We start from the raw sequence: 21,395 nt of genomic DNA on the forward strand, positions 1-21,395 counted from the left end.
CCTGACCAGCTCGGTGGGGCGCAGGGAGCCTCGCGGTGCAGCCTGCGCTCCGATCGCAGGGTGTCCACTCGTCCCCCGAGGGGCATCCCAGAGTCTTTGGAGCGAGAGCGATGCTCAGAGGTGAGCAGCTTGGTCTTGGTAGTGAGGAGGCTCTGGTTTCCAGTCTCCACTCAGCAGCAGCATGACTTTGGGCAAATTGCTGATCTGTGAGCTCGTGTCTTCCTGGCTTCGAAGCAGGAGGAATGATGGCACTGCGGCCGCAGTTGTGCGAATGAAGGAGGCCAGCGTTTGCAGAGCCGTCTGCTCAGCGCCTGCCATTGACCTGGGAAGTAGCTTATAATTTCCTACCCATTCAGGCCCTCCTGTGGGAGGGGTGCCGGGGCTCTGATGGCTGCACACATGCCTGGGTTTCTGTAGAGGATAGAGAAAGAGGAGAGGCAGGGAGGTTTGCTGGGGAGGCTGCTACCAAAACCATGGAATTCTGTCTCGGGGAGGGACCTTGCAATAAAAAGCAGCCTCCACAGGCTCCCTGGGAAGTCACCCCCATGGCTGTGTCTGGAGATGAGCTGTGGGTGGGGCGCAGCCTAGGGTGGTCCTGCAGCCTCTGCCTTCTGTTGCTGATGGTGGCGGGTTGGCTGAGCTTTGGGGACCAGTTCACTCCCAAGTAACTATGGCCCCAAGGCTCTGGGGACAGGGGTAGGTGGCTCTCGGCATGGACAGAGCTTGCTCCTTGAACTGGAAACCCTGGCTAATTAGTGAGCAGAGGCCCTGGGGCCACCAGGGGCTGTCAAGCCGGGTTCTCCAGGCCACCAGAGGCTTCCAGTAGGCACATGGGTGTTTGATTTTGTTTCCTTGGAATACCTGGGGTTTTTGTCGGCTGCGAGTCATTTTTCTTGATCCGGGCTGCCAGTTCCTTGAAGAAAATCACCTCCAAACAGGTGTGGAGGAAACTGTACCTCCTAGCTTATCCACACCCAGCCTAAATTCACACAGAAAGGGAATCATTTCCCCCATGAGTTCACTGACAGTCTGACAAGCACTGTGAGGGGAGGGTGGCCAGCCAGGCACCTAGCCTGAGTCGTGGCCAGAGGTCAGAGCCAGAGGCGCAGCCTTGGGATCACAGCCTGCGGCGCTGGGCCTGGGGCCACACTCAGCATGGGGGACGCCAGGCTGGAGCAGAGGCCAGGCCCAAACAGCCGCTTTGCCCCCGGGGGACCTTGGCAAGGCTGCTGCCTACATCAAATGATGGAAAGGTCTAGGCTGGCCCCAGGTGCTTGCTGGCATGGCCTCAGGATCTTGGCAGGAGGACAGCAATGCCAGGAGGGGGTGTGCTGAGTCATGTGCCTCCTCTCAGGGGCCTGCCTGCAGTGGTCAGGGGCAGGGTGGCTCATTGTGCAGGCACTGGTGCCCTGCACCTGGGGGAGGACCAGCAACCGGACTAGCCAGGCGGCCGCAGGCTCTCAGGACACAGGGAGGCCCAGGATGTACAGGAAGGAAGGAGTAGAACACCTGAGTCTGGGGACATCTGGGGACAGGCACTGCCCCCAGCAGCCTCAGCTTCCCCCTATAAAAGGGACAGACGCTGCCCCATGCTCTTGGCTTCGTCACTGTCCAGGGACAGGGACTGACCCTAGACCTTTCACCCCCAAGGAGTCTTGGGCTGCAGGTCCAGCTCTGCAGAGGGGCCGCAGGGAGTATCCAGTGCTCACACCCATCTGCTCATCTCTCAGCCACTGTTTATTGAACACCGGGGGGCGCCAGTGCTGTGCCACGGGGGGCGGTCGGTGCTGAGCGAGGCCCGCTCCCCAAATCAGACACATTCTTATGAGACTAAGATTTGTCCCTGCTCATGGACATTCAAACAAATGTCAAAGACAGCAGGATTAAGCAGAATCACAGTGTCCTGCCCCCAGTCCCTAACAGAATAGAAAGGAAAAACTAGAAAAATAATCCCAGCAGAAAACAAACAAGGCCATACACTTGGAAAATTTGTAGCCAAAGGCCAGGTGGGGTGGCTCACACCTGTAATCCGAGCACTTTGGGAGGCTGAGGCGGGAGGATCACTTGAGCCCAGGAAATTGAGGCTGCAGTGAGCTCTGATTGTGCCACTGCACTCCATCCAGCCTGTGTGGCACAATGAGACCCCACCTCAAAAAAAAAAAAAAAAAAAAAAAAATTAGTAGCCAAGAAAAGAAGCAGAAGATTTCAGAGTAGAGCAGAAGGCAGATTCGCTTGGCTCTGAGCTGCCGCCAAATTCGAGTCCCACTGGTACACAGGTGGAGCCCAGGCCACCTCTGTGCTTCGGGTCTGGAGACCGGAGTCTTACAATGCCTCTGGCAGACGTGGGAAGATAGCAGTGAGTTGAAACTTTCCGTAAGGCGTGGAGGCTCCAGGGATGCATTGGCCTGTGGGCGTGGCCTGCGACCGGGACTGGACACACCACTCCCCCTGTCATGAGGTGAAGCCAGCTCTGGTCCGGGCCATTTCACAGGATTCCAGAACAGCAGCAGAGCCTCGGCATTTGAACAAACTTTCTCCCACTTCAGCTGAGCTCCTGCCGCCACCACCATCCTTGCAGGCTTCCTGAAGGTGGCCTGAGCACAAACTGCCTGGGTTTCCTGTGTCTAAGAGGGGAAGAAGAGCCTTTGCCAGGTTTTGTGGCAAGAGTTAAAACCCCTGCAGGGCTGAGTTAAAGCATAAAAAGACCCGGTCAGAGCGGCTCAGGCTTGAATAGGATGGAAAGACGGGGAAGGGGAGGGCAAGCAACAGGCCACCGTCCCACAGAGAAACCCGTGACTCAGGGCTGGAGAAGGGACCACAGCGTGCGCAAGATAAACATGCGGAGGGCAGAGGACGCACAGCTCGTGAACACAAAAAACCGTTCCTCTGCTTTGCCTAAGAGAATAGTTGGATAAGAACATGAATTCAGTAAAATAAATGTCAAAAATATATAAGACTTAAGAAATGAAAATAAGATGTCAGACCTCAGGAAGCAAGCTGAAAACCAAACAGTGTCAGTACGGAACCAACACATTTCAAACAGCAACGAACAAACAGCAACGAACAGCATAGCAAGGCTGAAATTGCTCTTGACAGAAATCAGTCATTCTCCACGTGTGGCTCCTGGACCAGCGGCCCCAGCCTCCATCTGGGAGCTTGTGGGAAATGCAGGTGTCTAGGTCGCACCCAGGCCTGCTGGCTCAGGCACCCTGGCGGGTGGGCCTCAGCGGCATCTGCGTTTAGCAAAGTGATTCCAGCGCACACTGCAGCGTGAACACCGCTGCCTAGAAGAAAGGCTGAAGATAAGCCACAGTAAGTAAAGGTAAACGTGGCAGAGGGATGAAAACTGTTATGTACTTTGTATATGTAAATCTAATTTATAGGAAGATGGACAAAGGCAGTCGGCAGAAGAATCATCCGTGTTTAGACCGAAGGGATTCCAAGTGAAATAGTTTGCACACATCGTGTGATCTTTCAATATGCAGAATCCATTTGTTTTTCTCATTTCAGGGGATTTAAAAATCTAAGGTCCATACGGTTTTGGTGCAGAAAATTCACTAGTTTTACTTTCATTTGCTTATGTTAAAAACTGATACTAAATGTAATTTAAAATAGCATCAATAGATCCCACTTCATGAAATCATACCTGTCTTTCTGTTGGTATACAGGCGTAAAAATATCAGGACGTTGTTCAATGATGTAGATGGTTTTCCTGAAGAGAGGAATTTGGAATTTTTTTTCCTTTCTTCCTGGAACTTTTTTTTTGAGACGGAGTCTTACTCTGTCGCCCAGACTGGAGTGCAGTGGCGCGATCTTGGCTCCCTGCAAGCTCCGCCTCTCAGGTTCAAGCATTCTCCCGCCTCAGCCTCCTGAGAAGCTGGGATTACAAACATGCGCCATCATGCCCAGCTAATTTTTGTATTTTTAGTAGAGGTGGGGTTTTACCATATTGGCCAGGCTGGTCTCAAACTCCTGACCTCGGGGGATCTCCCACCTCGGCCTTCCAAAGTGCTGAGATTACAGGTGTGAGCCACCACGTCCTTGAACTTTGTCGTTTTGATGGAGAGGAAGGAACCTCTGACACCGAGGTTGGAATAGCCACAGTTCTACGCCCCCGGTGCATTCTCATCATCGGACGTGGGAAGTGCCCATCCCTGTGTGTGATGATATTTATTTTTACCCTATGCGCCACTCCTATTGCCCTTGTCTTGGGAGGCTGGCATTCCCTGTGCTTGATAGATCTTTTTGTGTGTTCTGACATAATACGTTGTTTCATGTGTTTGCATTTTTAAGGAATATAAATGGTTATGGGTCATATGTTTGTTGCCTGTATGTGTTTTTGTTCATTTGTTTGTTTGTTTTTGAGACGGAGTCTGGCTCTGTCGCCCAGGCTGGAGTGCAGTGGCGTGATCTCAGCTCACTGCAAGCTCCACCTCCAGGGTTCACGCCATTCTCCTGCCTCAGCCTCCTGAGTAGCTGGGACTACAGGCGCCCACCACCACGCCCAGCTAATTTTTTGTAGTTTTTAGTAGAGACAGGGTTTCACCCTGTTAGCCAGGATGGTCTCGATCTCCTGACCTCGTGATCCGCCCACCTCGGTCTCCCAAAATGCTGGGATTACAGGCATGGGCCACCGTGCCCGGCCTGCCTGTTCGCGGGTCTGAGGCTCCTCCCCACGCCTGGGCGCTCAGGGCCACCAGCTTACCCAGAGGCACTCAACACTGCCTCTGTAAGCTCCTTCTTCGTTGCTGTGGGTGCATCTGGCTTGCCCGTTTCTGCACCTTGTAGTGTCCTTGCTGCTGTCCAATTTCACTTACCCTTCCTGGGTGGTGGGTACCCAGATGGCCTTCCAGTGCTGCAGGAAGAACCTCACATGTGGAGAAAAATATCTGTGGTTCACAGAGAACTGTGCATTGCCTAGAGAACACTCCTCAAGGTTATTTGATTCTACTCAGTCATTATTTAGAACTATCTTATAACTCTGTTCGTTGTAGGTCACCAGTAGCAATACAAAAGAATTCAGATAGACAGGAATGTTCTGTGCTGTGTAGTGGAAATCCAGTTCATGCCTCCCGTCCCCAGGGGAGAGCCCAGTTTACCTTCGCTTGCATATTGATTTAAATATCTCTGATCTCTAAGTGTGGCTATTCTTTGGATTCTGTTTTGAACTGGTGATAACATCTGTCTGATCCCTTCCTTGATAAGTGAATAGACTAAATTTCAAACATGTGTTCCTTTTTATATTTCTATGAGAGTCATGGTTTTACTATTTTTTCTGAAAATTACCTTTTAACACAATATCTCCTTATGGATCTGTGTAAAAATTTACTTGGAGAAATTTATCAAAGAATAGCATTGCTGGATGTGCGAGGCATCACCCGTGTTCATCAATATTCAATCCTTGCCTCCTTCTGGAAACTCAGACTGTACTTCCAGCAGTGTGGCTCATTCTGTCCCCAGGCTGAGAATAGCCGTGACAGTGTCATTTCTGGGCCAAAGCAATGACAAGCCGTGGTGAGATCCTTATGCCACACACTCTCTTCCCTTGCCACGGTGACTGCCAGTGTTTTAGCTCAGGACTGGCAAACTTTCCCGGGGGCCGCATCCCACTCACCACCTGTTTTTGTAAATAAAGCTTTATTGGAACACAGCCATGACATGTCATCTGTAGCTGGTTTTGCCTGGAGTTGTGTTTGTAACAGAGGCTGAATGGCCTGCAAAGCTGGATGTGATGTCTTTACCTTCCAGCCCTTTACAGAAGATTTGCCAACCCGTTGTGGATGGCGGCGCTTTCAGCCTCCTGGGGTCCCCAGAGGCGGTGGGAAGCAGAGCCTACCCCCAAGTCATACCAGACACCTGAGCAAGACATGACCCTTCCCCGGGCTGAGCTGCCAAGCCTGGGCAGACTTGTTGCCAGGCCTCTCCTGGTCAGCCCTGACTAAGTAGGGCTGGCTGCCCCATGGAATCGCAGCTTGGCCTGCACTGCAGCCGTTTGGAGGAGGGGCCACGTGGCCCTCATCTCCCACACCTGGGATTATCAGCTTCCCGACTGTCCCCAGGGCCAGTGCTTCCCTGTTTCCGTGTGCCTGGCAGTCCCTGGATTTCTTCTTTCCATTGCCCGTTTGCATCCTTTGCTCCTCTTTGGCTAGGATAGCTGTCCCTTCCTTGTCGATGTGGAGAAATTCCTTTCCTATTTGGAAACTTTAGACATTACACATACCTCTAACCATTTCTTGAATGTTCTGCATGGCTCAAATCCTTCAGAATGAACTTGTATAATTTTTGTCCCCCCAAAATGATTCACCTTAAAAATACAAAAGCAAACAAAAAGTGTGGCAAGAGCAGCAATGCCTTCAGTAATGGCAGAAATGTTGGAGTAAGCGGGTGGCCCCCAGGGAGCTGTTTTAACTGCAGCAGCGTCACTTCCTGGGACAGATGTGGGCTTTGCTCCTTGTGGTTCTACCACTCTCTCTCCCGACTTCCACTCACCCTCTCCACAAACCCAGGAGCATTTCAGCAGGTGCCCTGCTGGGGCTGGTCTGAATAAATCACCTCTTTGGAAAGTGTCCAGAAGACACTGGTTGGCATGCTGGGGCTCGCCAAGGCAGAAACCCGACAGACCCCAAGGCCTCCCTTTCCACTCAGTGAGTCTCATGACAGTGCCCAGGGGATGAAACGCGGGCAGCTGGATCCTGACTGTTTGCGGGTCCGAGGGTCCTCCCCATGCCTGGGCACTCAGGGCCACCAGCTTACATCTGCCTAAGCCCTGCAAAAGCAGAGCATTGCGGGGCCTCGGGAGGCAGCGTGTTTCCGCTGAGCACTGTTTCCTCCAACCCAACGGCTGAACAGGAACCAAGCCGTCTGCGGGGGCTGCCGACCCTCTGGCTCTGCTGGGTGTGTGTTGTTCAGCTCATGCACTTGTGCACTGATGCTCACTGGATGGTGCATTCACCGCGCGTCTTCTCTGTGAAACTTCCTCACTCCCGCCAGGATCGGCACCCTCCCCAGCCTCGCTTCCTAGCCGCCCCCATTAAACTGATCCACAGGTCTCCTGTGCTGGCATCTGGGCGAGTTCACCCTGCAGCCCCCCCAGGGCAGCTCATGGGAAGACAGACCTCAGAGAGGAGACTGAGATCCAGAGATCACGGCAGTGGACTAACCACAGCTGCCCGGGAGCAGACCGCACTGGACAGGAAGAGACGCTGCCCTGGAAGTAGCCACCTCCCAGGGCATCCTGGAAGAGGCATCCTGAAGCCCGCACACACAGAAGGGCTTCTCCATTGATCATACAGCCTCTGACAAACCAGGAAGCAACTGACCTGTTGCACAAGTTGGAGATAAAAGGTATAAACCCCGTGTGCATCAGTGACTGCCCAGGCCAGCAGCCGCCTCAGTGCAGGTGAGGGCTGCCCTCGGGGGGTGTCTGTGCAGTGCAGGGAGTGGCGCAGAGTCTGGGGCAACCAGCCTGGATGGCCAGTGTCTGTAATGGGCAGAGTACTGCCATCACCACGCTTCAGGTGTGCATGGCCCGGCTGGCTCTCCAAGCTCCTCCTGTCTCTTAACCTGTTTACTCCACATGACGGTGCAGTGAGCTGCATGCTGTTATCACCCCCATTCGCAGATGGGGAAACTGAGGCCCTGACAGATGGAGGAGCTGTCCGAGAAGTGGGGGCTGCTGGGGACTGGGGTGCTGGGATTGCGGCCGAGCACTGGGCTCCCTTCTCTCATCCTCTAGGCTGTCTTGGCGTCAGAGTCCTGGGGAAAAGGCCACCAGCCAAACAGAGCCACAGAAGCACAGCAGTGAGTATTTGTGGCTGCTCTCCAAGAATTTAAACCATGGCTCCGTGGCCCCAGCCAGTGACAGTGCGGCACATTAGGGTGCTGTGAGCAGTCATGATCAGCTGTGAGGTGTGTTACAAATAATTTGGTACAATAAAAGTCGGGCTTCCCCCAGAATGGCTGTAATAAAAAGGCAGACGGCAACCGGCGCTGATGAGGATGTGGAGAAACTGGAACCCTTGTGTGTTGTCAGTGGGTGTAAAATGGCCCCGCTGCTTTGGAAAACAGCCTGGTGATTCCTCAAAAAATAAATGAGGAGAATCAGTATCAACTGAAGAACATGGAACGCACATGTCCTCACGGAGTATTGTCCATGGATGTTCAGAGCACATGATTCACAAGAGCCAAAAAGTGGGAGCAGCCCACATGCCGGTCAGCGGATGATTGGATGAGGAGACTGTGGTGCGTACACGTGGCAGACTCGTTAGGCCATAAAATGATTGAAGCTGGGGTCCAGGCCACCGCGTGCATGAACCTTGGCAACAGCCACTAAAAGCACATAGTGTATGATGCCACTTATTTGAAATGTCCAGAATTGACAAATGGAAAACAGGAAGTAGATGAGTGGTTGCCAGGGGCTGGGAGGAAGGGGAACGGGCCGTGACTGCCCATCAGCATGGGGCATCCTTTTCAGATGATGGAAATGTTCTAAAATCGTACCGCAGTTCTGGTTATGCAGTTCTGTAAATTTCCTAAAAACGTCATTGAGTTGCACACTCCAAATGGGGGTATTTTATGGTATAGAAGCTATGGTTCAGTCCCGTTGCTTTTAAAAACCGATGGCAAAGTAGAGTGCATGGGCTCATGTTGGCAGGTTCTTGACCTTTTCGCAATCACAGCTGTGCGGTGAGTGTCTCTAGGGTGGCCACTGCGGACTGCCCCCAGCCCTCCCCTCTGCTCCCGATTGGTCAAGAGGGGGCATGTGGCCATGGACACACGAGGGGAGGGCAGCTGGGGCTTCCAGAAAATATTACATCACTTGTATTTATTTCTTTAAGACATTTCTTTTTTATTTTTATTTTTATTTTTTTTTGACACAGGGTCTCACTCTGTCACCCAGACTGGAGTCCAGTGGCACGATCGCGGCTCACTGCAACCTCTGCCTCCTGGGTTCAAGTGATTCTCCTGCCTCAGCCTCCCGAGTAGCTGAGATTACAGGCATGCACCACAATGCCCGGTGCCCAGCTAATTTTTTTTATTAGTAGTAAAGATAGAGTTTCGCCATGTTGGCCAGGCTGGTCTCGAACTCCTGACCTCAGGTAATCCTCCTGCCTGGGCCTCCCAAAGTGCTGGGATTACAGGCATGAGTCACCACAACCTAGCCAAGACTTACTTTTTTAAAAGTAGTTTTAGGTTCCCAGCAAACCTGAGCGTAAGGTAGAGATTTTCCGCATGCCCCCTGCCCCACACATTCATCCTTGTTCCCCCTGTGCCCCACCAGAGGGTCCATGTCCTGGGAGTCAGCCCTGAGGGAGGGCCAGGAAGAGCACGCAGCGTCCATGCAGAGGAGGCCTCCATGCCAGGGGCGCAAGCCTGCACTGACCCATCGCCATCCCTCAGCCTGCAGTTTACTTTAGGGCCCCCTCGGTGTTGTGCCTTCGATGGGTTTGGGCAAACGCATAACGACCCGTATCCACCGTTTCAGTGTCACGCAGAGCAGCCCCCTGCCCTAACGTCCTCTGTGCTCTGCCTGTTTATTTCCCTGCCCCCACTTACCTTTAAGGAGATACCAGGAGCGATCCCCATTCTCTGCCTGGGGACACCGCCATCTCTACCATGCCCAGCTGCCCTGCCACCCTGAGAAAAGCCAGCGGAACCCTGGCAGATCCTGGGGCCTGGGAGCTGCTTGTGTGAGTCAGCATGCACAGGGCATCTGCTGCCCACACCTCCGCTTGGCCTGACCGACAGTCACTCTTCACTCTCTTCCTGCGCCCTCATGAGTGCTCTTGAACAGGAGAAGTTCTGGGGCTGGCGCCACAGCTGCCCTTGTAACAACTGCAGGATCCCAGCACCGAGTTCAAGCTGCCCAGCCCTGGGGGAGCAGGGAGTAACAACAAGGTCTGTATGGAGAAACACCTTCCAGTTATTGCAACACAGGGCGTTTCTGAGAACAACAGTTTCCCCGTGTATTAGTCTGTTTTCATGCTGCCAATAAAGACATACCCAAGACTGGGTATTTTATAAAGAAAAAGAGGTTTAATAGACTCACAGTTCCACGTGGCTGGGGAGGCCTCACAATCATGGTGGAAGGTGAAAGGCACGTTTTACATGGCGGCAGGCAAGAGAGAGTGGGAGCCAAGAGAAAGGAGTCTCCTCTATAAAACCATCAGATCTTGTGAGACTTACCACCATGCGAACAGTATAGGGGAAACCACTCATGATTTAATGATCTCCCACCAGGTCCCTCCCACAACATGTGGGAATTATGGGAGCTACAATTCCGGATGAGATTGGGTGGGGACACAGCCAAGCCCTATCATCCTGGTCAGTTATGTCAGTGGGAGTGAGACAGGCAGGGAGTCCCCGTCCTCAACTCTGGGGAAATATTCCGCACCATGAGCTGAGCGACGGCGACAAATGCAGAAATGGGAAGTGCAGGCTGCTCCCCGAGTCCTGAGCTCTGACGCCACACGGCCCTGTCGGCCTGCAGGGCCCAAGGAATCCAGCCAGCCATGAATTATAATTTCCCCATCCAGTGGCACAGGTCACCATCCACATTATGAAAGTGGTTTTTCACTGGATGAGCTAAAGTCTGTTCACCAAATGTGTTTGAGTGGCCTTTGGGTTGGCTCTGACTTTACACTTAACACCACAGGGCAGGCAGGCACTCGGGGAGACGAGGGCCTTCCAGGACTTACCCAGGTCCTGCAGGGCAGGGCTGGCCGCAGAGGGAGGCACCCCTTTTCAGTTTTGCATCCTGGGAGCCAGCCCTGAGGGAGGGCCAGGAAGGATGTGGTAGGTGCTATTTTGGACCAGAGGTGAGAGAAAAGGACTGTCCCAGGAAGAGCAGGCGGCGTCCACGCAGGGGAGGCCTCCATTCCAGGGGTGCGAGGTGGGGCCGAGACAGAATGGGGAGGGCCAGGTTGGTGGGCACGTGGCAGCCACAGCCACTACGCTTCTAGGCCCCAGTGGGAGCTTGGATTGAAACCTGGTGAGCGAGAGGGAGTGGGGTTGTCTGAGTTGCAGGCCCATGTGTGGAGAACGGGCAGGAGTGGAGGCAGCTGGTCCATGCGCTGGACGCAGAGAGCCAGAGAAAGGAGCGAAGTGATTCATGCTGCACGGAGGTCACAGTGAGGACGGTGCGCTGAGACCTGTCAAAGGACAATCCCAGCTGATGGGAGGAATGAGGTCCAGCGTCCTCTACTGCTCCAGGATGACTCTGCACTTACTAACCGCGTGCAGCTTCAAGCAGCTACAAGGAGGGTGTTGAACGCTCCTAGTACAGAACAGGGATAAATGTTTAAGATGATGGGTAAGCTAATTACCCTGATCTGATCACTATACATTATATGGATGCAAACATCATGAGTATGTACAATTCGTCAATAAAAAAATAAAATGAAACAGTAATGAGAAAAGAAGCCAGACATCAAGGACCATGTACTGTTAGAATTGTTTTCTTGTGAAACGTACAAAGAGTGAGATTTGGTTTGTGGTTCGTCAGGCTGGGGGTGGGGGTGGGGTGGCAGGAGGTGGAGTGGGAACTAGGAGAAGGTTAAGACCCATCTGCCCCCCACTCCCTCCCAACATGGCAGTGACCGTGCTGAGAAGTGGCCGGTGTCGTCACATGTGGGAGGCAGAGTTCATGGGACAGTGTGGAGACTGGGATCCTGGGCAGGAGATGGTGCCTATTAGTTCACTTAACATAAATCTGGCTGGGCGTGGTGGCTTACACCTGTAATCCCAGCACTTTGGGAGCCCAAGGCAGGAGGATCGCTTGAGGCCAGCAGGAGGATTGCTTGAGGCCAGGAGCTCAAGACCAGCCTGGACAACATGGAGAAACCCCACCTCTACAAAAAATAATAAATTATCTGGGCCTGGCAGTGTGCACCTGTAGTCCCAGCTACTCTGGAGGCTAAGGCAGGAGGATTGCTGGAGCCCAGATGTTCAAGGCTGCAATGAGCTGTGATTGTGCCACTCCACTCCAGCCTGGGTGGCGAAGTGAGACCCTATCTCCAAAAAAGTTCAAAATACAAAGCTGGATCATTCACACCTATGGTTCAGTCCTCCTATGGAATGGTTTACCTTGATTAATCTTTCTTGCCTGTAATTTTGGGATGTGTCCCTGTTTCACCGACTTTGTTCCATACAGAGCCCCTACGTATCATTCCTTAGATCCTTGGAGCACTTGATGCCCATCAAAGCATTTTCATGCGCAGGGTTTTCCACGACAATCCCTGTAGCCCTGGGAGGAGGCTGCGGGGACTTCCTGTGAACATAGCTGTGCATTAAGATGGAGGCTCTGCGAGATCGCGCCACTGCACTCCAGCCTAGGCGACAGAGTGAGACTCTGACTCAAAAAAAAAAAAAAAAAAAAAAGATGGAGGCTCTGTGCCTTGGCAGTCCCAACCTACAGTAGTGGTGGCGGGACTGGCAGGACTAGCCGGCTCCAGTTCGCTCCCCCAGGCCTGGCTGCAGCCTTTGTCCTCAGACATAGACACATCATTGGTGTGGGCCTGGGACGTCCCCAGGAGACAGCAAGATGGGGAACTCCTGGAGGGTAGAAATGGAGGCCTGAGCTTGGAACATCTCCAAGCAGTGTAAGAAGGACCCAAGGTAGATGGGATGGAGGGATATGGCCTGAGTGGGCAGAGTTCCTCTATTCCTTGTCTGCTGTTAGCTTTGAGAAGGGCAAAGGCTCCCAGCATCCAAACGGCCTCCCTGGGATCTCTCCCCAGCCCCCTATCCCTCACCCCGATGTGTCCTGCTACTGCCTGGGACCTGCCTCTGTGCTGGGAGGTGCTAAGATGCCCCCGACCCCAGGCCCTGCCACGGGAGACAGACCACAGCCTACACGGGCTGCCGTCACTTGTCACAGCCTGCCTTCCCCACTGAGGGCCGCGTCTAGCGTGTACGGTGGAGTCTCGCTCACAGTGTAGGCTCTTAAAAATGGTTTGTAAATAAATGGATTAATAAAGCCTATTAAATACTTTAACCAGAGTGTTTCACTTTTGGAAACTTATCCCAGAGGAAGACCTAATTTACAAAAGGGCTTATAGCTTCATTTTCTAAAATAGCAAGAAATGTGTAAGCAATCTACACGCCTGCCAGCTCGCGAGGGTGCCATGTCAATCGCAAAGCACAGAAATACTTGACTGTTGTCGAATGGTAACCGTGTGGGCTTCACAGGTGCTTGGAAAGTAGTTTTTTTTTTTTTTTTTTTTTTGAGACAGAGTCTCACTCTGTTGCCCAGGTTGGAGTGCAGTGGCGCGATCTCGGCTCAGAACAAACTCCGCCTCCCAGGGTTCAAGCCATTCTCCTGCCTCAGTCTCCCGAGTGGCTCTGACTACGGGTGCCCGCCACCACGCCCAGCCAATTTTTTGTATTTTTAGTAGAGACGGGGTTTCACCATGTTAGCAAGGATGGTCTCGATCTCCTGACCTTGTGATCCACCTGCTTTGGCCTCCCAAAGTGCTGGGATTACAGGCGTGACCCACCGCGCCTGGCGTGGAAAGTAGTTTTTTAAATGGTCAGAAGAAAAGCAGAACGCAGAGAAACACAGGTACAATGCTTTCAGCCACACACAAGTGTCAAAATAGGGCTTGGAGCCAAGCAATGAATTAACAGATTCTCGGTGGTTTTTTTCCCCCAAAATATAAAGATGCCTATTCAATAAACATGAAAAGGAACCATTTGTGATTAAAGGAGCAGAGGTGCAGATGAAGGGCGGCTCTTCAGAGCCCAGCATGAGTGTAATTTGTCCAGAGGGATGCAGGCTCCTGGGGAGCCCGAGGGCAGCTGTCTTCTCACAAGACATTATGGCCTGAGGGGGCAGCTGTGGTCTGTGGGCCAGCCTTCTCATCTAATTGAGCTTGTATTCATTCACTGAGTTAACACTGACTGGGCACCTGCTGTGTGCCAAGCACTTGGAGACCCGGAGGGCACAGTGCAGGTGGAGACCCTGCTTGGTGGGAGGGCACAGTGCAGGTGGAGACCCTGCTTGGGAGGGCACAGTGCAGGTGGAGACCCTGCTTGGTAGAAGGACGCTGTGTCGAGGAGAATGGTGTCCCCAGAACACGTGTCCACTTGGGACTTGTGAATGTGACTTCATTTGGAAAAGGGATCTTTGCTGGTATGTTAGTTAAGGATACTGAGATGAGCTCATCTTGACTTTCAGGCACACCCTAATCCAATGACAAGTGTCATCTAAGGAGAAGGAGAGGGAGGGGGCTGTGTGAGGATGGGCAGGGGCTGGAGCGAGGTGCCTGCATGCCAGGGGCGCTGGGCACCTCCAGAGAGGCCCGGAGCAGCTTCTTTCCTGCAGCCCTGCAGACACCTTGATTTCTGCAGAAGTGAGAGAGACTACGTCATGTGGATTAAGCTGGTCTGCCCCAAAGAGCTCGTGGCCAGGGTGAAAGGTGCTGTTCAAATGCTCTCAGGGAAAAGCCAGTGGGACCAGAAACAGTCAATTTAGCAAATCAAGTCACTGCTCTGCTCAAAACCCTCCGAGGCTCCCACAGCCCTAAGAAGCTAAATGCCATTCTCCACAGGGCCCTGCTGATCCCCGACCTCCCTCCCTGCCACCCCCCTCCTGGACCCTGCCCCTCCTCCTGAGCACCACGCTGCACCTGTCCACCAGGACACTGCTACCTCCTGACCTCCCTCCCCTGCCAACCCCTCCTGGACCATGCCCCTCCTCCTGAGCACCACACTGTACCTGTCCACCAGGACCCTGCTACCTCCTGGCCTCCCTCCCTCCCACACCCCTCCTGGACCCTGCCCCCCTCCTGAGCACGCTGTACCTGTCCACCAGGACCCTGCTACCTCCTGGCCTCCCTCCCTGCCACCCCCCTCCTGGACCCTGCCCCTCCTCCTGAGCACCACGCTGCACCTCACCAGGACCCTGCTACCTCCTGACCTCCCTCCCTGCCACCTCCTGGCCTCCCTCCCTGCCACCCCCCTCCTGGACCCTGCCCCTCCTCCTGAGCACGACGCTGCGCCCACCCACTGGGGCCTCCATGCCTGCCCAGGACTCCTGCACGCCCGCTGGTCCAGTTCCTGGTGCGTCCTTGCCTTCCACCTCCCTGTTTCCCGCAACCTCTCTCTGTGTACCTTTCCTCCCTGGTGCTCACCACTGATTGGCTGGGTGCCACCTGCGAGTCTGTGGAGCTCTTTGGGGGTGGCAGGCAGGCAGGGTCAGCAGAGGCTGCGGACAGTGGGGTGCAGAGGGGCTGGAGCCACTGCCTGCAGACAGGCAGGACCGTCTTTCTGCTTGGTGTGACCTGGTCATCAGCGAAGTGGCAATCAGGACTGGACCCATGGGGACGGGGTCAGGAAAGGTCTCTGAGGAGGGCATTCTGGGAGACGATCTGCATGCAAGGCTGAAGGAAGAAATTTGCAGGGGGTGTGAAGGTCATGGTGAAGGTCAGAGCAGGGGCAGTGGAGGAGCAGGGCCGGTGGAGAAGCAGGGGCAGGGGAGGAGCATGGGTGGCAGAGGAGCAGGGCTGGTGGAGGAGCAGGAGCCGTGGAGGAACAGGGCTGGTGGAGGAGCAGGGGTGGCGGAGGAGCAGGAGCCGTGGAGGAGCAGGGCTGGTGGAGGAGCAGGGGTGGCGGAGGAGCAGGGGTGGTGGAGGAGGAGGGGTGGTAGAGGAGCAGGGCAATCCTTGCCAGGGCAGCAAGGGCTGCCGCACTTCCGGGTCTTGTGAGATGCACTAGCCTCCAAGGAGAAGGAAAATCACTGATTAAATAATGTTGAGAGGTGAGGAAACACTGTCATGGCTTATTTAGTTTGCATTCCTTGCAAGAGCTCTTTTTGACCCATGTTTTTCTTTTTATGGAGGCTCAGGAGTGAGGCCTGAGAACACAAGAGAAATGGCCTCATTAGACCCCGGCCCCACCTTCTTCCCATTCTCAGCCACCTTCCACAATTTACCAATGTCTGCGTCTCTCCCCCTTACTGTCCTCTGTAACCCGTGGGTGGCTGACGCAGCCATTGTCCCTGCCTCCAGGGCAGCGGCCAGGCCACGGGTTGGTGCCCAGGCAGGCACATCCCTGCATCAGGGCAGCGTCTCGCCTGGGTGGCTACATGCCGGCCTTGGAGACGCCGGGTGGCGATCTTGTTATGATCTTGTTAGCCAGATGCAGCGTTCTCTTCATTTTTAAAGAGCAGTGGGAAGGCACGGGAGGGGTTCAAGCCTGCTTTGGTTTTTGTCTTCAGCTCACCGGGCGCCAGTGCGGAGCACTGGACAGAGACAGGAGTAGGTGCAGGAGGAAGAGTTGGGGGCTCCTGACATCGGGAGTGGGATCCAGGTGGCCACAGGGCGATGGGAGACGAAGCGTTTCCAAGTCAAGACTGGGAGGATTTGCTGATGTGAGGAGTGGGGTAAAGGAGCAGCCACACCGACTCCCAGGTTGGGCCTGGGCTCCTGGGAACAGGGATGCCACCTCTTCGGAAGGGACGCTGCAGGGAATGCAGAAGGGGTCTGACATCCATGCACAGAGGGACCTGGGACGGGATGTCCAGTGGTCAGCTGGGTGCATCTGGAGCAGATGAGGCAGGGCTTGGAGACAGCTTGGGAATCACAGGTGAGAGTGTCCCCCAGGGTCCTGGATGAGGTCACCTGTGGGGAGAGCATAGTTGGAAACAAGACATTGCTGTCACAACTCCAGGGTGGGAGACAGGGACTGCGTTAAACCCGGCCACCCTCGGGCGCTGGGCCCGGCTGTGCCCTCTGCTGCTGAGGTGCCCCCCAGCAGCCAGAGTGGCAGCCCCCAGGGAAAACCCGGAGCCCGGCAGAGGCCACCCCGTCGCTCCCCTCTGAGCCTGTGGAGAGGACCTTCAGGGACTGACAGGCGGCCACAGAGGCAGGACTGGAGGAACCGCGGAGGCCCCAGTGAGTGGAGCCACTTGGGTGGGAGGCCAGCGGAGGGAATGCAGCAGCTCGCGGGGGCCAGGACCGAGGAGTCTGGCCTGGATTCCGGGGATTTCCTGCCGTGAAGGAACTGACTCCACATAATCATCATCATCATGGAAGGAGTTTTCAGATCGGAAGTGGTTTTCCTCTTTTCTCTGTGTTCTTGTTTCCAGCTCTGTTTTTCATCTTGTCTTTGCCTTCTTTTCTTGAGTCATGATTCATGGAATTCATGGGCTCCTTTATTTCTTGGAAAACATAAAAGCAGTTGAAGTATACATTTTCTTCTGTTTATGGAAAAATTGTGCCTTCAAAGTGACATTCGTACCTGCCTTTTTTTCTGTTACATTTGTTTCCTTCTTTGGTTATTTTTTTTAAAAAAATCCCAGAATCTTTGTACAGACCTTCTGCCCTTACTGGTGTTTGCCTGGGGGCTGTGTTGGGGTCTGCTGTTTCCCCTGTGGGCTGGGAGGGCCCTTCTTGACTTCAGTTCCTGTTTACCTGGGTACTGCTGTGTTGTGTCTTTGTTTTTAACTTTTAATGCGATGACTACAGATGCACAAGAAATTGCAAATGCAGCATGCAGAAGACCCCTGTGCCCTTGCCCAGCCCCTCAACAGCCACTTTATTGGGGTACCAGGGACCCGACAGTGATGGGCCCACCAGTCTTGCCGAGTGTTTCCAGCTTTCATTACACTCATTTGTTTTCCATGTGGTTTTATGGAATTTTACCACCTGTGGCGGCTGCCACGCTGATGTCATCACGTGGTTCTCCCTCAGGCTGTCCCCTGTCGCCACCCAGGCTCCTCCCCTTGCCCCACCTCTAACCCCAGCAACCACGAAGCTGTTCTGTAGCTCTGTGATTTTGATATTTTGAGAGTTTTGTACAAATGGAATTGTGTAGCATGTGACCTTTAGAGATTAACTTTTAAAATTCAGCCTAATGCCCTTGAGCCCCCTCCAGGCTGTGGGTGTGGCAGTGCGGTCACGCTTTGCGTAATGACGGGGATACATCCTGAGGACTGCACCGTAAGGTCGGTGAGTCAGCCAGTGGGTGGCGAGTGAACATGAAGGCCTGGGACATGACTGTGCAGTGCCGCAGACGTTATAGACATTGCACACTTAGGCTAAACTTAATTTGTGGTTATACATTTTCTTTCTTCAGTAAGTTAACCTTGGCTTACTCTAAATTTTTTACTTTATACACTTTTTGATTTTTTTTTTAACTTTCTGACTGTTTCATAATATTTACCTTACAATACATGTTACAGCTGTATTTTCTTTCTTCATTTCCTTATTCAATAAACGTTTTTCTATTACACCTAAAAAAATACTAAGGCACAAATGCACACATTAGCCTGGGTCTACATACAGTCAGGATCATCCATGTCTGATAGGGTATAACTGTGTCCCCACCCAAGTCTCATCTTGAGTTGTAGCTCCTATAATCCCCACGTGTCGTGGGAGGGGCCTGGTGGGAGGTCATTGAATCGTGAGGGTGGGTCTTTCCTGTGCTGTTCTTGTCACAGTGAATCAGTCTCGTGAGATCTGATGGTTTTAGAAAGGGAAGCTCCCTGCACACACTCTCTTGCCTGCCACCATGTAAGACGTGTCTTGCTTCCCCTTCGCTCTCCACCATGATTTTGAGGCCTCCCAAGCCATGTGGAACTGAGAGTCCATTAAACCTCTTTCCTTTATGAATGACCCAGTCTTGGGTACGTCTTTATCAGCAGCATAGGACAGACTAATACGATGTCACTGTCTTCCACCTCCACCTCTTGTCCCACTGGAAGGTCTTCAGGAGCAATAGCACACGTGGAACTGGTCTCTCCTGTGATAATGAGGCCTTCTTCTGGACACCTCCTGAGGGACTTACCTGAGGCTGTTTTATAGGTATCTTTTTTTTTTTATAAGTAGAAGGAGTACGCTCTGAAATTATGATAAGTATAGTATACTAAATATATAAATCAGTAATATCATCATTTATTTTCATCATCAGTATTATGTACTGCATATAATTGTATGTGCTAGACTTGTATATGACTGGCACACAGTGGGTTTACTTACACCAGCCTCATCACAGACACGCTATGACATATGGTGGCTGCAATGTCACTAGGGGATAGGATTTTTTCAGCTTCATTGTAGTCTTATGGCACCACTGTAGCATATTTGGTCTGTTGTTGACTGGAGCATTGTATGCTAGTTTATTTCTGTTTATCGCTCAGCTCACCTTACCAGTGTACCACAGTTCTTTTAACCACTCACCCACTGGAGGAAACTGACATTGTTTCCAGATTTTGGCAATTATGAATAAAGCTGCTGTGAACATTGGTATACAAGTTTCTGTGTAGACAGAAAGTTTCATTCCTCTGGTGTAAACACCCAGAAGTGTCATTGCTGGATCATAGGGTAAATGTAGGTTTAATTTTTTATCAGAGACTCCAAAATGTTTCCCAAAGTGGGGTACCACCTTCCATTCCCACCAATGATGTGTGAAGGACACAATTTCTCAGCATCCTCGTCAGGCTTTGGTGTGGTCTCTATTTTTAATTTGAGTTGCTCTGAAAGATGTATAATGGTATTGTGGTATTGTATTGTATTGTGGTATTGTATACAATGGTATTGTATAATGGTATTGTGGTCTTAATCTTCATTTCTCTAGGGACTGGTGATGTTAACGTGTTTTCATGTGCCCATCTGTATATCCTCTTTGTGAAATATCTGTTCATCTCTTGCACATTTTCTAACTGGATAGAGCTTATCGTTGTTGAGATCTGAGACTTCCTTTATGGATTTCAGATTTTGTCCTCTGCCAGGTGATCTCCCACCCTGTAGCTTGTCTTTTCACCCCCTCACTAGGGCTTTTCACAGAGCAAAAATTTAAATTTTCATGTGGTCCAATTTTATGTATATTTTTAAATTGATAATACTTTACAAGCCAAGTCTAAGAATTCTTCACCTAACCCTAGATTCCAAAGATGTCCTTCTCTGTTGTTTTCTATAAGGTTAGTAGTTTTACACTTTACATTTAAGTCTGTGGTCCATTGTGAGTTAATTTTTGTACATAAAGGGAGACTTAGGTCGCAGTTCTTTTGCCATTGTCATTGTCATTTCTTTTGCCAGTGGATGTTCACTCACTCCAGCACCATTTATTTGTAGAAAGTCGATCCCTTCTCCATTGAATTGCTTTTGCACGTTGATTCCTCCCTCATTTTTCTTCTTTTTCAAAATTTGTTTAAGGTAGTCTAGTTTATTTTCCTTTCCATATAAAATATAAGATATGCTTATTCACATCTGTACAGGTTTCTGCTAGGAATTTAATAGGAACTACACTAAGACTGTAGATGCATTTAGGGAGAATTGAGTTTTCCAATTCATGAACATGATATTTCTGTCCATTTATTTAGATTTTATTTTACTTATCTCATTAACATTTTGTAGTTTTCAAAGTACAGATCCTGCACATGGTATGTTTATTTATACTTAGGCAATTTTTTGAGTTATTGTAAATACACTGCAGCGTGTTTTTAATTTCAGTTTCTATGGGCTCATTGCTATTATACAGAAATACAATAATTTTTATGTGTGTTGTTCTTGTATCCTGCAGCCTTGATAAACACACATTAGTTCTAAGAATTTTAAAATAATTGAAGAGGAGATAATTTCTATGTATACCATCATGTCATCTGCAAATAAGAAGAGCTTTTCTTTATTTTTTTCCAATCTCTATGCCATTTGTTTTATTTTCTTGACTTACTATTCTAGTTAGGATTTTTGGTCCTACATTGAATAGGAGTGGTAATAGCAGACACCTCCAACTTCTTCTTGGTATTCAGGATCTGAGTCTTTTATCATTAAGTGTTATGTTAGCTGTGATTTCTTTTTTTGGTAAATATTCTTTATCAAGTTGAGGAAGTTCCTCTCTCTACTTGTTTGCTGAGAGTTTTTTTTTTTTTTTACATCATAAATGAGTGCGTTGACTTTTGTCAAATACATTTTCTGCATCATCAATTGATATGATAATGTGAGTTTTTCTTCTTTACCTGTTTACCTGTTGATGGTGTATTATATTTATTTTCAATGAACCTACTTTGCATTCCTGCAATAAAACCTACTTGATTGTGGGGTATGATTCTTTTTTTTTTGTAATGTTTGATTGAATTTGCTGGTGTTTTGCTGGGGATGTTTGCATCTAAGTTCATGAAGGATATTGGTATTTTTCATTTTTGTGCTTTCTTTTTCAGGTTTTTATTAAGGTAATATCAGTCCCATAAAAGGAAAAAGGATATGCTTTTTTCTCCTTTATTTTCTGGAAGAGATTGTGTATAATTGGTGCTAATTCCTCTTTGAATGTTTGGTAGAATTCTCCACTGATACCATCTGGGCATGGAGACTTTTAAAGAAGCTTTTAAATTAGAGATCAAATGCATTTTATATTGGATGAGCTGTAGTTTTCAAGAAATTGATCCATGTCATCCAAGT

This window comes from Rhinopithecus roxellana, chromosome 14 (assembly GCF_007565055.1).
Source record: "Rhinopithecus roxellana isolate Shanxi Qingling chromosome 14, ASM756505v1, whole genome shotgun sequence".
Taxonomy (NCBI): domain Eukaryota; kingdom Metazoa; phylum Chordata; class Mammalia; order Primates; family Cercopithecidae; genus Rhinopithecus; species Rhinopithecus roxellana.